The sequence below is a fragment of the Coregonus clupeaformis genome, unplaced genomic scaffold, assembly GCF_020615455.1.
Source record: "Coregonus clupeaformis isolate EN_2021a unplaced genomic scaffold, ASM2061545v1 scaf1074, whole genome shotgun sequence".
NCBI classification, from domain to species: domain Eukaryota; kingdom Metazoa; phylum Chordata; class Actinopteri; order Salmoniformes; family Salmonidae; genus Coregonus; species Coregonus clupeaformis.
The window spans coordinates 49,925-68,386 of record NW_025534528.1 but is presented as its reverse complement, the minus strand read 5'-3'; the positions used below and the strand labels follow the sequence as shown (position 1 = coordinate 68,386).

At 43.7% G+C, this 18,462-nt stretch overlaps 1 pseudogene; it reads left to right on the top strand.

Annotated features, from left to right (window-relative positions):
- Positions 1–12,961, top strand: part of LOC123486228 — a 50,198-nt pseudogene extending 37,237 nt beyond the window's left edge.
- Positions 12,962–18,462: the final 5,501 nt, after the last annotated feature.

Genomic DNA, 18,462 nt, shown 5'->3' with positions numbered 1-18,462 from the left:
TCCCCCTTACCTCTCATTTTCGTCCCCCGTCCACGCGACCTCCAACCCGTTTACCCAGAAGCCTCAACTGTTCAACACCCTGCTGTACTCCCTGGTGCCCATTATGGGCATCGCGCCATCGTCCTCTTCTCCTTCTGGATGTACCGTCATCACAAGCTGGCATACCCGCCCGTCCTGGTGCCAACACAGGTAAGACTGAAGAGTGTGTGTGTGTGTGCGTGTGATGTCCGATGATTCGTCATACTTGTCTCGGCTGTACAGAATAAATGGAAGACGCACTCCTCGGTGCTTGGTATTTTAATGTTGATATAGGAGTGACTCACTAACATTTCCAAGAAAAACGGATGCAAAAACAATGGATGGCAGAAGAGAACATTGGAACTTGCTGATCTGAACTGAACACAAATGTGATTAGCTGGAGAGTGACAGGAAGCCTAGCCCCAACTCAGACTGTGTGCGGTAGTGTGTGTGTGTGCGTGTGGTCCCGTGCAGTGTATGTGGGCACAGCCTGCCACTAACACTGTGAAATGTGTATCTGCTCAGCACTCGAAGTCCTTACTGTGGACACACACACAGGCACACGACGGACACACACAAAGCTGTCGTTTGTTCACCCCTCCTGGTTAAGCTCACTGAGGACAGGGCTCTGTGCTCATAGGTCGGACAAGGGTGGCTCCCTCAAGCTTGCTCCTGTACAGCTCTTTGTAAACCCGTTCAATAAACACAAATGTCACCAGAACACTGCCACTGCCTTCCCTCCGCTTGTTGCCCCTTTGCAGTGTGTTTGAGAGGGAGCCCACAATGCCGGAAGTGTTTGGTTGCTGTGCTTGGTTACTGTGTCATACAGAACAGTGTGTCCTAACCCCACTCCTCGGCCTCCATTTCCACCCCAGGGCCAGGCAGGCTCCCTGTGTTTGTCATCTATTTCTGGGGTGAGCTGGGACTATTCTGGCCTCCCCTAGCCCAGCAATACATGGCCACGATGCCATGGAGGAGAGCACCCAGGGTGAGGTTTAGGGCCTGAAAGGGAGAGTGAGGGGGAAAAACACAAACAAATAAATAATGCAGTCAGGCTCTCTCTCCCTCTCTCCCCCGTCTCCCCCCTTCCCCTCTCTCTCTCCCTCCCCTGGAGGCTGGCTCTAACCATGGGCCCTTAAAGCATCCATGTTTAATCCATAACACATCTCCTTTGAACAGAAGTGCTGATTGCCGTGCCTTGTGAGCAGCTGATCTCTGACACCGGACTAAACTCGCCCACTTCGACTCTTAATCACTTTGTCATGTCTGATTTGTTCCAAAAAAGCGTCCCCTCCGTATCATTTGCCCTATGTGGGTTCATTTAAAGCTCTGCTGTAGCCAGACAAGCAGCCGTGACACACAGGTGAGGTGAGCCTGGAGAATGTACAGTGCTATGAAAAAGTATTTGCCCCCTTTCAAATTTTCCTACTTTTGCATATTTGTGATACTGAGTGTTACTCAGATCTTCAACTAAAACCTAATGTTAGAGAAAGGGAACATAAGTGAACAAATAACCCAACAATTACATATTTATTTAATTCATTTCATAAACAAAAGATATGCAACACCCAATTCCCCTATGTGAAAAAAGTAATTGCCCCCTTACACTCAATAACTGGTTGTGCCACCTTTAGCTGCAATGACTCAACCAAATGCTTCCTGTAGTTGTTGATCGTCTCTCACGTCGCTGTGGAGGAATTTTACTCTTCCATGCAGAACTGCTTTAACTCAGTGACGTGTGGGTTTTCAAGCCCTGAACTGCTCGTTTCAGTCCTGCTACAACATCTCAATTGGGATTACGTCTGGACTTTGACTAGGCCATTCCAAAACCTCAAATGTGTTGCTTTTTAGCAATTTTCATGTAGACTTGATTGTGTGTTTTGGATCATTGTCTTGCTGCATGACCCAGCTACGCTTCAGCTTCAGCTCACAGACGGATGGTCTGACATTCTCCTGTAGAATTCTCTGATACAGAGCAGAATTCATGGTTCCTTCTATTAAGGCAAGTCGTCCAGGTCCTGAGGCAGCAAAGCATCCCCAAACCATCACACCACCACCACCATGCTTGACCTTTGGTATGATGTTCTTACTGTGGAATGCAGAGTTTGGTTTTCGCCAGGCATTACTGGAACCATGTCGTCCAAAAAGTTATACTTTTGAATCATCTGTCCATAGAACGTTATTCCAAGAGTCTTGATGATCATCCAGGTGCTTTTTGGCAAACTTGAGTCAACATTTTGGACGAGATGGGTCCCATTATGCCTGGCGAAAACCAAACACTGCATTCCACAGTAAGAACATCATACCAAAGGTCAAGCATGGTGGTGGTGTGTGATGGTTTGGGATGCTTTGCTGCCTCAGACCTGGACGACTTGCCTTAATAGAAGGAACCATGAATTCTGCTTGTATCAGAGAATTCTACAGGAGAATGTCGGACCATCCGTCTGTTAGCTGAAGCTGAAGCGCAGCTGGGTCATGCAGCAAGACAATGATCCAAAACACACAATCAAGTCTACATGAAAATTGCTAAAAAGCAACAAATTTGAGGTTTTGGAACAGTCAAAGTCCAGACCTAATCCCAATTGAGATGTTGTGGCAGGACTTGAAACGAGCAGTTCATGCGCTTGAAAACCCACACGATCACTGAGTTAAGCAGTTCTGCGATGGAAGAGTGGGCCAAAATTCCTCCACAGCGACGTGAGAGACTGATCAAACTACGAAGCATTTGGTTGAGTCGTTGCGGCTAAATGGCCAACCAGTATTGAATGTAAGGCAATTACTTTCACACAAATTGGTGTTGCATATTTATTTATGAAATTAATGAAATAAATATGTAATTGTTGTGTTATTTGTTCACTTATGTTCCCTTTATCTAATATTAGGTTTTGGTTGAAGATCTGATAACATTCAGTATCACAAATATAGAGAAAATTAGAAAGGGGGCAAATACTTTTTACATGCACTGTATATTAAGAGCATCCATCTATTTGTTATGAACAGAACAATGGAATGTAGGAAATGCTAGGACACCGTTAGCCCGTGTCCTAGAGGTTGCCAGAGAGTCTAGAAGCAGTACATACATACACAGGCCCAGGGCTGGTTCTGACAGGGCGTCAATTAGGACTGTCCTGCTTGGGCACAGCAGCCACTCTCCTAACCACCCGTCTTACTGTATAGAACTTGAGCTGAGGCCTCTGCATTATTAATGAGCCTTTTTAAAGGTAAACACTTACTGTGCTTTGTTACAGAGTGAGAGTGGCCAAGAAGGGATTGGCAACCTTTCAAGGGTCACCACAATCACAATCACGATCGCGCACAGATGTAGTATCTTAATTTGAGCCAGTTTGCTACAGCAGGAAAATAATCCTGTAGCAACAGGAAATGTGGATTATAATTAAAGGACATTTTTGTAGGGGTTGATACATTTTTTTGTGAGAGAAAATCAAGTTTTAATTTGAAAATTCTCGTGCAACAGGGTGATCAAATTAAGATCCTACATCTGTATAAAGACAGTTGAGTATAAAAAAAAAGGAGATGGCTGCTCTATTAGTACTCTATTAGTACTCTATTAGTACTCTATACTTTTAACTTCTATACTAGCCTACACTGAGTGTACAAACATTAAGAATACCTTCCTATTATTGAGTTGCAGCTCCCCCCTTTTGCCCTCAGAACAGCCTCAATTCGTCGGGGCATTGACTCTACAAGGTGTCAAAAGCGTTCCACAGGAATGCTGGCCCATTTTGACTCCAATGCTTCCCAAAGTTGTCAAGTTGGCTGGATGTCCTTTGGGTGGTGGACCATTCTTGATACCGGGAAACTGTTGAGAGTGAAAAACCCAGCAGCGTTGCAGTTCTTGACACAAACCGGTGCGCCTGGCACCTACTACCGTACCCCGTTTAACCTGTCTTCTCCCCTTTATCTACACTGATTGAAGTGGATTTAACAGGTGACATCAATAAGGGATCATAGCTTTCACCTGGATTCACCTGGATTCACCTCCCTCACTGAAAACAATAATTTTTTTTTGCCTCTTTTCTATCCTATAACAAGCACGCCTTTCATATAATGATAGAGGTAAGATAAGTTTAATTAAACTCCAACACTTTTCAATTTCAGTGGGTTTTGGTTGGGAGGGAGCTTGATAACTGGGCCCATTTAATTTCTGACTGCTTCCCGATTGTTGTTTTATTTATTTGGGATGGCTTTATTTTGTCTATTTTTTTTAAATGTCCTCTTTATATGTGAGTCATCATTGCTTTTATGGATGTTTTTAATTATATTTTTGCATGGACGATCATGTATTATTTTATCCTTCGTAATGCAAAATACACTGGAATCAACCAATGACCAAACAAAGTGCATGAATCAGTCAATGTACTAAATGCATTCTATTAGCATGGATGTCTACATTTGATGATAATATTTTGCACATTTTGTCTGTTGCAATGCAACCAAGGGTAGCTACTAAGATGTCTTGTGCCAACATATAAATGAAAGAGGGGTTGGAATCCATTGAATATGGAAAGGCTGCCTCTGAAATGAAACCTTATTCTCTATATAGTGCACTACTTTTGCCCAGGGCCCATAGGGTTCTAGTCAAAAGTAGTGTACTATGTAGGGAATACAGTGACATTTGGGACGCAGTCCATGTCTTGTGCTAATACATGGATGAAAGAGGCATTGGACCAATTTAAATACAAATATGGCCTTTGATGTGGCACTGGTCAACATTTAGCCAACGTTTGCAACAAAGGACTATTGTTAACCCCCAGCAGCATGTGGCGCTTTCAATGTCATAAGTCAATTGCTGTAATTGAAGTAGCTGAGATGTTTGATTGTTTGAAGGCCTCATACATCAGGGTGGGTGGGTGTGTGCAGATGACGTCAGATTTTATTTTATTTCCTGTGGTACAGTGTGGTGTGCTGACAAAGTGTAATGCACGCCATTCAGCCCCAACCAACTCGTGAACGGCGCCTGGGTCAGGTGACACTGACTGACTGGTTACTGTACACAGCCCAGATCATAACAGTTCTAGAGAAAGAGATGCTGCTCCTGCTTTTGTAGTGCTTTACTTGAACTGTCTGCCACTGACGCAGGTCTAGGGGTGCGTCCCAATTGGCACCCTATTCCCTAAATAGTGCTCTACTTTTGACCAGAGCTCATGGGCCCCAGTCAAAAGTAGTGCACTATATAGAGAATATGGTGCCATTTGAGACTCAGCCTAGGTCTTTAGACAGTCAGTGGATCTGATAGAATTGCCCTCACCTCATCAACAGGGTTACCTAGGCTGACCTCCTCCCAATTGTCCTGTGGTACAGCTGGTATCTATTATGAATGCTCCTTAGCCTCCTTGGCTGTGTCATGGTTCCTGAGGACTTAGGGCTTTTAGAAACAAAACAGTCCTTCAATGCGATCACTCCTTGTCACGTGTATTGCTACATTGCTAGCCAAGGTTGCCTCCCAAATGGCACCCTATCCCATATACTGTGCCCTACTTTTCACCAGGGTCCATAGGGCTCTGGTCAACAGTAGTCCACTATATAGCGAATAGGGGTTTCAATCAGGACACACACCAAGATTCATAACCCTCTTACCACCACCAAGGACGGACCAGATCGTAAATCGCCCGTAAATAAACAACACAATTGTTTTGTTTTTTTTTTATCTCCTTTTTCAAAACATCATAAACGGGGTGGAATTCTATTGAGGGCCTTTTATTAGCGCCAGGGCGTCTCTCCATTAAACACAATATGGTTTTCAATCCTGCTTTTTACGACTCAGCATTCAAGCGTCTGATGAATTATTGAAACTATGGGGAGGAAAAGTCAAGCGTAAGTATGTAGGGCAGGCAGGCGTCTGATGTGTTTACAGAGACCGTGGCCAATGTCAGAGCTGTTGCCTGGCTGGCTGTTGATGGCAGCGAGAGTTTGCCCCAACCTCCCCTCCCACCCGCTCACTTGTTCCTCTCTCCGTCAATGGTGGCCATGCCCTCCAGTGGACATTGAACCAGCCACTACGTATTGTTCTGTTTTGGGGCGCCACATTGATGGTGACATCTTACTCTCTCTCGAAAGTCACACATGGAAGTGATTAGTTTAATCCAGAGGACCAGCTGACTTGACCCATTTTATATTTGGAACACACACACAATTTGTAACACTTGCTCCCTCTACCACTTTGTTGATATGAGACTTACCCTGCCCTAAGCCACCACCCCACAGAGGGAGAGGCATGACCCATCCAGGCCACTCATATCAGGTTGCTCTTCATGCGATACAGTACCCAGATATAAATATGCTATATACATGGCATTACATCTGACAGCAGCCACTGCCACACCCTCCTTGTTTTCAACCCTGCAGATCACGTCTGCATCCCAAATGGCACCCTCTAGCTTATATAGTGCACTACTTTTGACAAGAGCCATATACAGTGCTTTGAAAAAGTATTCATCCCCCTTGGCGTTTTTCCTATTTTGTTGCATTACAACCTGTAATTTAAATTGATTTTTATTTGGATTTCATGTGACATACACAAAATAGTCCAAATTGGTGAAGTTAAATGAAAAGAAATTACTTGTTTCAAAAAATTATAAAAAATAAATAACAGAAAAGTGGTGCGTGCATATGTATTCACCCCCCTTTGCTATGAAGCCCCTAAATAAGATCTGGTGCAACCAATTACCTTCAGAAGTCACATAATTAGTTAAATAAAGTCCACCTGTGTGCAATCTAAGTGTCACATGATCTGTCACATGATCTCAGTATATATACACCTGTTCTGAAAGGCCCCAGAGTCTGCAACACCACTAAGCAAGGGGCACCACCAAGCAAGCGGCACCATGAAGACCAAGGAGCTCTCCAGACAGGTCAGGGACAAAGTTGTGGAGGAGTACAGATCAGGGTTGGGTTATAAAACAATATCCGAAACTTTGAACATCCCACGGAGCACAATTACATAGATTATAAAAAAATGGAAAGAATATGGCACCACAACAAACCTGCCAAGAGAGGGCCGCCCACCAAAACTCACAGACCTGGCAAGCAGGGATTAATCAGAGGCAACAAAGAGACCAAAGATAACCCTGAAGGAGATGCAAAGCTCCACAGCGGAGATTGGAGTATCTGTCCATAGGACCACTTTAAGCCATACACTCCACAGAGCTGGGCTTTACGGAAGAGTGGCCAGAAAAAAGCCATTGCTTAAAAAAATAAATAAGCAAACACGTTTGGTGTTCGCCAAAAGGCATGTGGGAGACTCCCCAAACATATGGAAGGTACTCTGGTCAGATGAGACTAAAATTGAGCTTTTTGGCCATCAAGGAAAACGCTATGTCTGGCGCAAACCCAACACCTTCATCACCCCGAGAACACCATCCCCACAGTGAAGCATGGTGGTGGCAGCATCATGCTGTGGGGATGTTTTTCATCGGCAGGGACTGGGAAACTGGTCAGAATTGAAGGAATGATGGATGGTGCTAAATACAGGGAAATTCTTGAGGGAAACCTGTTTCAGTCTTCCAGAGATTTGAGACTGGGACGGAGGTTCACCTTTCAACAGGACAATGACCCTAAGCATACTGCTAAAGCCACACTCGAGTGGTTTAATTAGAAACATTTAAATGTCTTGGAATGGCCTAGTCAAAGCCCAGACCTCAATCCAATTGAGAATCTGTGGTATGACTTAAAGATTGCTGTACACCAAGCGGAACCCATCCAACTTGAAGGAGCTGGAGCAGTTTTGCCTTGAAGAATGGGCAAAAATCCCAGTGGCTAGATGTGCCAAGCTTATAGAGACATACCCCAAGAGACTTGCAGCTGTAATTGCTGCAAAAGGTGGCTCTACAAAGTATTGACTTGGTAGAGTTTGTTTCACAAGAAAAAATATTTTGCATCTTCAAAGTGGTAGGCATGTTGTGTAAATCAAATGACACAAACCCCCCCAAAAAAATCATTTTTCATTCCAGGTTGTAAGGGAACAAAATAGGAAAAATGCCAAGGGGGGTGAATACTTTGGCAAGCCACTGTAGGCCTTGGTCAAAAGTAGTTCCGAAAATGGAGAAACATTTGGGACACATCCCAACAATCTAAGGCCCCTCTCTTTATTACCTAGCTTCATCTAAGTCCCAGACCTCTCCTCTCTTCTCCTCTGTCTCTTATTTACTCTACCTTTTATGTGGGAGGATTTGTAAAAGATACCCTTGGTCTTCAAATAGGCCTTTAATAACATGGAATGATCTAATTGAAAACGGATGTCAGTCCATTTCTTTGATAAGACAGTAGGACTGACCCGTGCTAATGCCCTGTGAAGTCCTTGAGATATCGTTGAGAAGACTCTGGGTGCGCCCCAATAGGCACCCTATTCCCTATATAGTGCACTACTTTTGACCAGAGTCCTATACATAGGGAGCCATCCTCTCTACCACCGTTGCATTCAACTTATATAGTTTCAGTCATTTATCAGACACTCTTACCCAGATCGACTGCATACATTTTCATACTTTGTTTTTCGTACTGTTCCCCCATGGGAATCGAACCCACAACCTTGGCATCGCGGACAGTGTTTTAAACGCTCACACCACTCTAATTAATACAGGCTTCCTTGATAAAAATCTTTCAGATAAATCTCATCAGGTTCCCATCAATGTCTTATCTAGTCTGGACTCTTTTTAATAATGATCTGTCTTCCCAAGTGTGTGCCCAGCAATTACACAGCTTTTAGAGTTTAAAAGGACTGTTCCTGCTAGCGCAATGACGGAACTAATTAGATACAATAAAATTGTATCCGGTGTATCAGCCTCATGTGGTGACTGAATACTGTGAGGACATGCACCTGTTCTTTCGCCACTATTCTCAACTGAGAAGCAATAGTGGAAATTAGAATTGGCATTTCAATTTACCTCCTGAATCAATTGACTGAATTGAAATTGAATTGAGCCCAACACTGAGTTGTAGCCCCTATGGCACAGCAGTAGTACAGAGCGTATTAGTGTTTTCATTGATCCCTGTACCAACCTGCTGTCTATCTGTCTTCCTGTCTGCCCTCTCCTACAGGACCCACTGGGGCCACACACCCCTCCCTCTCCCATCATGGGGCAGAAGCCGTTGCAGTTGATCGAGATCAAAGCCAGGGGGCGCTTCGGCTGTGTGTGGAAGGCTCAGCTCCTCAACGACTACGTGGCTGTCAAGGTCTTCCCCATTCAGGTATGAGTTGGATGTTGAGGTACACTGTTGATATAAAAATGACTTTATATAATTAATTTTGATAGATTGGTCGTTTGGTTACAATTTAGCTCTGTTTTAGAAAGTTGGCTTGATCCTCATGTTTTATGGCACACTGAAGTGAAACACTGTAGTACTGTTCTCGGGAGTCATTGGTAACACTGTATACGTTATTGTGTTTGATTTATGTCATATTTGTACATCACACAAGGTGAATTAGCTAATATAATATAGGCCATTTAGCAGATGCTTTTATCCAAAGCGACTTAGTCATGTGTGCAAACATTTTACATATGGGTGGTCCTGGGAGTCGAACCCACAATCTTGCCGTTGCAAGCGCCATGCTCTACCACCTGAGCTACAGAGGACCTAATGTTGTGTGTTGGTGTGTGGCCTGCAGGACAAGCTGTCGTGGCAGAACGAGTATGAGATCTACAGCCTGAGTGGGATGAAACACGAGAACCTGCTCCACTTCATCGGCGTGGAGAAGAGAGACAACAACATGGACATAGACCTCTGGCTCATCACAGCCTATCACGACAACGTACGTATACAACTTCATTGTCCATCCAAATTGACATCTGTCTATTTCAGGGATCATGAACTAGATTCAGCGGCGGGGTGATTTTTTCTTGAGCGGATGGTCAGTGGGCCGGAACATATTTACAAATAATTTGTAGATTGCAAATTGACCGCAAGAAGCCCAAACAGATATGGTACCAGTCAAAAGTTTGGACACACCTACTCATTCAAGTGTTTTCCTTTATTTTTACTATTTTCTACATTGTAGAATAATATTGAAGACATCCGTTCACCCACACCTCGTCTCAAATAAAAATTGTCCCGCGGGCCGCCATTTGGGGAACCCTGGTCTATTTGTTCTTAAAACCACAACCGACCAGACACCACACACCACAGGAGGCTGGTGGGAGGAGCTATAGGATGGACTATTGTAATGACTGAAATGGAATAAATGGTTCCACATCAAACAAATGGAAACCACTTGTCTGACTCTATTCCATTAATTCCATTCCAGCCATTACAATAAGCCCATCCCCTTATAGCTCCTCCCACCAGCCTCCTCTGCTACACATATACCAAGAGGCTGGAAGCAGCACAGGGTCAGCCCCTGAAGCGGGTTGTCTGCCCTCCAGTGGTTGGACAGTGTTACCACAACTACTAACACTAATTGTGTTTCCCCCACAGGGCTCTCTGACTGATTACCTGAAGGCCAACGTGGTGTCGTGGAACGAGCTGTGCCACATCTCCCAGACCTTGGCCCGTGGCCTGGCCTATCTCCACGAGGACATCCCCGGGCTGGAAGGACGGACACAAGCCCTTGCCGTCGCACACAGGTGGGTGGAGGATGGTATCGGCCGGCCCGGTCCTACCCTGAATCAAAAAAGCGTTATTGTTCCCCACAGGGGGAAAATTGGGTTTGTCACCAGCATAGGTCACAGGGACAAAAACAGACACACAGGCAAATATGATACAACAGAACACATTGACCGGAGCGCTGACAGCTGGTAGAACAAATACATTCCATCACATCAATAGAATTGAGGCCCACTCCTCGATTGCTTGTTCCTCTGTCTGCTGTTTTCTTATCTCCCTCTCTCTCTCTATCGCTCTCTCTCTCTGGCTCCAACAGGGACATCAAGAGTAAGAACGTGCTTCTAAAGAACAACCTGACAGCCTGCATAGCGGACTTCGGCCTGGCCCTGAAGTTTGAAGCTGGGAAGTCAGCAGGAGATACCCACGGCCAGGTAAAATAATGATGCTGGTTATTCTGATGCTGTATTAACCTGCAGAAAGAGCAGAATCGGTGAATACATTATCCACAAATGTAGTGATACAGTAGTTCACTTCAAAATCAAATACATTTTCAGACTTCAAAAAACGGTGTAATATCCCACATTGAGGTCCGTAAGAGGTGTGTGAATATCGGACAAACGTTGATTCCGGAGTGAACTATGACCTTAAGGCAGTGTGTTGTTGACATGAGACAGAGTGTGACCTTGTAGCCTTGTGTTGTGCTTCTCCAGGTGGGCACGAGGCGCTACATGGCCCCTGAGGTGCTGGAGGGGGCCATCAACTTCCAGAGAGACTCCTTCCTGAGGATAGACATGTACGCCATGGGGCTGGTGCTGTGGGAGCTGGCCGCTCGCTGCACCGCTGCAGACGGTGAGAAGGAAATCCGTGTGTGTGTGTCCTCGTGTGTTTGCAACGGTTATGTTGACCTTGTGCGTCTCAGTAAGGATCAATGACTCGGGGACAAGGCCGACTGCTGACTCCATGTAGAGCTGACGGAAGCGACCAGAATACCTACGGTGCCGAATGTGATCCCAAAAGGAGTCACTGTGTGTGTGTGGTTTCTCTGCTGGTGTGTGTGTTTTCTCTGTATCTCACGCTGTGTGTGTGTGTGTTTTGTTGCAGGTCCTGTGGATGAGTACACACTGCCCTTCGAGGAGGAGGTGGGACAGCACCCGTCTCTAGAGGACATGCAGGAGGTGGTGGTCCACAAGAAGCTACGGCCAAGCCTCAGAGAGTGCTGGCAGAAACACGCGGTGAGTGAGGATCAGTGGTGGGAAAAGTACTCAATTGTCATACTTGAGTAACAGTAAAGAAACCTTTTAAAGAAAATGACTCAAGTAAAAGTGAAAGTCACCCAGTAAAATACTACTTGAGTAAAAGTCTAAAAGTATTTGGTTTTAAATATACTTAAATATCAAAAGTAAATGGAATTGCTAAAATATACTTAAGTATTAAAAGTAAAAGTAGAAATCATTTCACATTCCTTATATTAAGCAAACCAGACGGCACAATTGTCTATTTATTTATTTTTATTGACGGATAGCCAGGGGCACACTCCAACACTCAGACATAATTTACAAACAAAACATTTGTGTTTAGTGAGTCCACCAGATCAGAGGCAGTAGAGGTGACCAGGGATGTTCTCTTGATAAGTGCATGAATTGGACCATTTTCTTGTCAAAATGTAACGAGTACTTTTGGGTGTCAGGGAAAATGTATGTAGTAAAAGGTACATTTATTTTCTTCAAGTAAAAGAAAAGTTGGCAAAAATAGAAATAGTAATGTACAGATATCACAAAAAACTACTTAAGTAGCAAAATTCAGTTGGTGGTACAGTAACCGAAAAAGGTTGGAAACCACTGGGTTAGAGCATAGAGCTAGCAACATCAGGGTTATGGGTTCAAGCTTCTGCTTCTGCTTAAATGACCCTATATATACTCTTATGCTTGTCCCAGGGCATGGTGATGCTGTGTGAGACCATCGATGAGTGCTGGGATCACGAGGCGGAGGCACGCCTCTCGGCGGGCTGCGTGGAGCAACGCATCATCCAGATGCAACGCCAGACCAACATCATCGCCCCCGAGGAGATCGTCACTGTCGTCACCATGGTGACCAACGTGGACTTCCCGCCCAAAGAGTCCAGCCTATGAATGGACGGACATTGACCGGACGTGTCAGGTGGTGGACATGGAGCGGTTTTGATTTGATGTTTTCAGGTATACATTGTTCAATCAGAGTGGCCCGTTCAGGATCATGAACTCTGGATGATCCTGGGTTAAACTCTGACCCCTGATCCCCTCAGATTGGCGTGCTGGCATGGCGTGGTGTGTTTTAGTGCTGGGCGCTACACTACTGTCATTTAGGAAAATACCTGGCTGTGCCCTCCCACACTGCTTTGGTTTCTACCCACACTTTATACTATCATGATGTGTTGGACTCCCATTGCGAGCCTCAAACTGTAAAACAGAGTCCTTCAAAAGAAAAACAGCAGCCTCTTTGAGCTGGGCAAAAAGGATCCTTCAAAAGGACAACACTAGGTACGTGGCCAAGAATCCTCAAGGAAAAAACGGTCATAACAAACCCTGTGAGCTGGGCAAAAGGGACATTTTCTTTTTATATATACGAAGAAAACACTAGGACCTCCTAACAGACTTCTGTTCTATTTTCTAAGCAAAAGAAGAGGAAGAGGATGGAGTCTCCAAGAATTACTCTCACAGCTCAGTAAAAAAAAAAGGGCAACTTGTTTTCAAAATGCATTTGCTGTTTTCTTTCTGTGTTATGATAATGATAATGACAATTGTAATGCCAATAAGAAACAGCTTCTGAATGTCACGTGTACTGCTGCTGTACATAATATCAAAACAATGGTAATCAAGTTTTATTTTTAGGGGGTGATCCATTTCCAAGCATTACTACTTGAAAGCAAAACCATAGACCTCCATCAAGTCAACAAGGTATACCTCAGTTCCATCTTCATTACAACACTACAACCATAGAAATAGAACTACTATTGTTTCTAGTTCTATTAATTATATTTCTATGACTACAACAATCTCTCTGTAAACTATTCAGATGACATCATTACTTTGGTATTATTGAACTGTATACTGTACAGCTGTGGCAAATAGAATAATTATCACCACAGTTTTAAAACTAGTCCGCAAAGAAATGTATGGCAATACATTTACACACGTGTTTCTGCCTTCTTGTTTTTGTTCTTTGTACAATTTTTTTTGTGCATTATTTTGTCCTTCCTTCCTTTGTTTTTATTGAAAACATTTTAATACTACATTTTAAAAGTATTTCAATAACCCCCTAAGTCATTGAAAATGATTTAAAAAAGCACTTCTTTCTTATTTTGATTTGCTGTGTCAACCGAGTATTTAATGATGTGAGCATGCCTTTTGGTTATCCTTTGGTCTTCTTTTTAAATAAGCTCAGGAAGCTACTCTTCTGTCTCGACTCCCTAGTTAACACCCATCTGTATCTCCCTGTCCCTAGTTATTACCCATCGGTATCTCCCTGTCCCTAGTTATTACCCATCAGTATCTCCCTGTCCCTAGTTATTACCCATCTGTATCTCCCTGTCCGTAGCTAACATCCTTCTGTCTCTCCCTGTCCCAAGCTAACATCCTTCTGTATCTCCCTGTCCCAAGCTAACATCCTTCTGTCTCTCCCTGTCCCAAGCTAACATCCTTCTGTCTCTCCCTGTCCCTAGCTAACACCCTTCTGTATCTCCCTGTCCCTAGTTACCACCCTTATGTCTCTCCCTGTCCCTAGTTACCACCCTTTTGTCTCTCCCTGTCCCTAGTTACCACCCTTATGTCTCTCCCTGTCCCTAGTTACCACCCCTTTGTCTCTCCCTGTCCCTAGCTAACACCCTTCTGTCTCTCCCTGTCCCTAGTTACCACCCTTATGTCTCTCCCTGTCCCTAGCTACCACCCTTCTGTCTCTCCCTGTCCCTAGCTACTACCCTTCTGTCTCTCCCTGTCCCTTGCTACTACCCTTCTGCTTTGAGACGTGAGTGACCTTTCACACTGACTCTCTCTTCCTGGTGCCATCTCAACCATAGAGCTAAAACATCTCTATTTCTATCATCTCTATCATCTCAACTCTGTCCTCCTCCTCAGCCTTTAATCAGTGTGACAACATTACTACTGTAGACCCACCCTGTGCAAAACAAGGATGTCTCTCGTCGTCCTTCCGGAATTTGATTTGTGAATGTGTTCTGTATTCCATTTATAGCTTGTTGTATGAGCTCAGATTTGCCTTCTGAGTGACATTGACACTGATGCGACATTGACACTTTGCATTATCTCTCTTCACACCTAGTCAGTGTTTTAACTGGAACTACAACAACAACATCAACAACGTTCAGGATTCAATACTATGCTTTTCAGTAATTACTACAGTATATGCAACCAGTGCTGAATGGTCCAAGTGCGTACATACTTGCATTGCTGCAGGAGCAACTTTCACAAAACTGTAGCATTTTTTTAAACAGTTAATATTGTCTATTGGTGTTTTAATTCTTTGCAGAGCAGACCTGAGCTTTTGAGGATTAGACAGAGAGCAGGTGGGCAGGTGCCAACTCAAACAATAACACTACTTTACCTCTTTCTGAAAGACAGTGGAAGGGACTTAGGGAAGGCCCAACTGCATTACTAGATTGTGTCTTTACTCTTGGGGGTGAAGGCTGTAGTTGGCCAGTGGTCTCGCAGCGGATGTAGGCTGTATCTCAATTCGTCTTTCCTTGACACATCCTATCTCCTCGCCTAATATGGTTGAGGTGAGGAGAGGGGATGCGACAATTCAAGGAAAGATTAATTGAGAAGCCATAAAATGGTGGCCATTACTGTGAATCCCCTCCCACACACTGGAACCCTGTAGTGCTCAGCAATAGCAACTACCAAGCAAAGGGCATTGGAGGAAGAGTGGAAGGGGCACCAGTTTCCAAGCAGTTAGCGGTGAACCAACAGTCAGATATACAATCACTACAGTACTACAGCATTATTTTGATTGTCGTATGTGCTTCTGACTGAAAAAATATATGTAGCCATGATGTGATCCTGATGATTTCTGATATTTTGTGGGTATAATTGTGTACCTGATTTTATTTTTAAACCACAGCTACTTTTACAGGGCTGATTTCACTGTACAGACGTTTTATACCCCAAACCACACTACAATCTTCTTAGTTGATCAGACCTTGGCCTTCTTGTGAGAGTTGATTTCTTTCAGATAAACTTCGAGAAAGCCCAATAACATTTGACTTCAGATTGACTGGAATATTGAAATGCACATTATGTAAATATTCATGTCGTTTTTGATTGTAGCATGAGGTTGTTTCTATTGTTTTTAGAATATATCACAAAGAAGCTGAAAAATCCCTGATCAATTAATTATTCCATAATAAGATTTTACCTGTTTATTTTGTATATCTATGTTTTTAAATTGTATCAATTTATGGCCCAAATGGCCCGAAACGGTCACTCTTCCTTCCCTAGATGAGACTCATTTCTTTCTAAGGTGGTCTGATGAAAATTCCCTCAAATGGAACCCTGAATCAACAGTTATACTATTTTCACACTACTGAGGTGAGCCAAACTAAGCCGAACCGAGTTGAACTGGGGTGACCTGGTTAAGCATCCACCATAGCTGCTGGAAGAAAGCTGAAAATTACAATGTGATCGGAAAATATCAGAGCCAGCAAAGTATGGTTCAGGTTGGCTCAGTAGTGTGAAAACAGTAATTGTTTTACCTGACATCCTAGCTCAGACCCCAGATGTTACACTACAACATTGAGATACCATTGCTACAATATTCCAGCAGTGTTGCAAGAATGCTATCCCTTGTATGTGACCAGCAGACAGTGTTTTCTCGTAACACACTTCCTCTCAAAACAACCCTAAAGCTAAACCTAGGTTAGCTTTGGTTCAGTATTTGGCGATATTCAAACGGTGCGACTTGGCACAAATTACTGTTCTATTGGCAGGTGGACTTTTTTATGCTTTGCAAGTTATTTAACAAACTTTTTCAGATGCCTGGTTGGAAGTGGATGTTAAATATTGTACAGAGAAATTGTATGCTATTCCCCTAAAATAAAGTATAGTGACTGCTCAATGTGATGTGTCATTGCTGATGTTGTCTATCTGAAATCATCTTTTTTTTTATCTGTGAATTGTTTTTACCTAATAATGTTGGTTCCGAAAACAGACCACTAGTTGGCAGCGTTTAGCATTGAATGGGTCTAAGGTTTCATCTTCATGCATCACTATAACAATTATGGGTCATACACTGATGAAAAGATTGCTTGACTTTATTCAATAAGTAGAGCCAAATCATTCTATTTACACACAGTGAATGTACACATGGCAGAAACATTTTGATCATTTATAGCGACAATTTGTAAGTCGCTCTGGATAAGAGCATCTGCTAAATGATGTAAATGTAAATTGTCAGTCCGTGAGGGATGGTTCGAGGTCCCATGTCTTTCAGTGGTTGTCCAAAACCAATCCTCAATCTGGACCCAATATTGAAGAATATTACCTTTGACAAGCATATCGACTCTCTTCAAACTAAAAGAAAACCTTTCTTCATTGTTGATGCAAATACCTTAAGAATTAACTATAGAAACATTATAAAAACGTATGATGGATAGTGTGTAGGAAATTGTCTACTGAGATGATGATTATGTCATGCGGACCCACCTTGATAACAACTTGCTTGTCAAAATAATGTATTTAATGGGATTTCCTCTGGACGAAAATGTTGCGGAAATGTATGTACAGTAATTCCCAACAATAATATACCCTCTTTTGCATAGCCTTCTGTTCATACATCCTTACCATTGTGAACCATTTGAAAGTTTAGATGTCATTCAAGTGTTTTATCACAATAATCAGACAAAGTTCAAGAATGAAAATTAGGCCAAATCATTGATGTGTAATAAAATAGTAACCCTGCCTCACAATCTATTGAATAAATCCTGAAATAATGTTTACTCATTCACTATGATAACTGAAGTTCTGAGCTCAACACAGTCTTGCTCACTGTCTCATTAACATTATTTTTTTTTACATTTACGTCATTTAGCAGACGCTCTTATCCAGAGCGATTTACAAATAGGTGCATTCACCTTATAGCCAGTGGGATAACCACTTTACAATGTGTGTTTTTTTTGGGGGGGTAAGGGGGGGTAGAAGGATTACTTTATCCAATCCCAGGTATTCCTTAAAGAGGTGGGGTTTCAAGTGTCTCCGGAAGGTGGTGAGTGACTCCGCTGTTCTGGCGTCGTGAGGGGAGCTTGTTCCACCATTGGGGTGCCAGAGCAGCGAACAGTTTTGACTGGGCTGAGCGGGAACTGTGCTTCCGCAGAGGTAGGGGGTCAGCAGGCCAGAGGTGGATGAACGCAATGCCCTCGTTTGGGTGTAGGGACTGATCAGATCCTGAAGGTACGGAGTGCCCGTTCCCCTCACAGCTCCGTAGGCAAGCACCATGGTCTTGTAGCAGATGCGAAGCTTCAACTGGAAGCCAGTGGAGTGTGCGGAGGAGCGGGGTGACGTGAGAGAACTTGGGAAGGTTGAACACCAGACGGGCTGCGGCATTCTGGATGAGTTGTAGGGGTTTAATGGCACAGGCAGGGAGCCCAGCCAACAGCGAGTTGCAGTAATCCAGACGGGGAGATGACAAGTGCCTGGATTAGGACCTGTGCCGCTTCCTGTAGAAGGCAGGGTCGTACTCTCCGAATGTTGTAGAGCATGAACCTACAGGATCGTGTCACCGCCTTGATGTTAGCGGAGAACGACAGGGTGTTGTCCAGGGTCACGCCAAGGCTCTTCGCACTCTGGGAGGAGGACACAACGGAGTTGTCAACCGTGATGGCGAGATCATGGAACGGGCAGT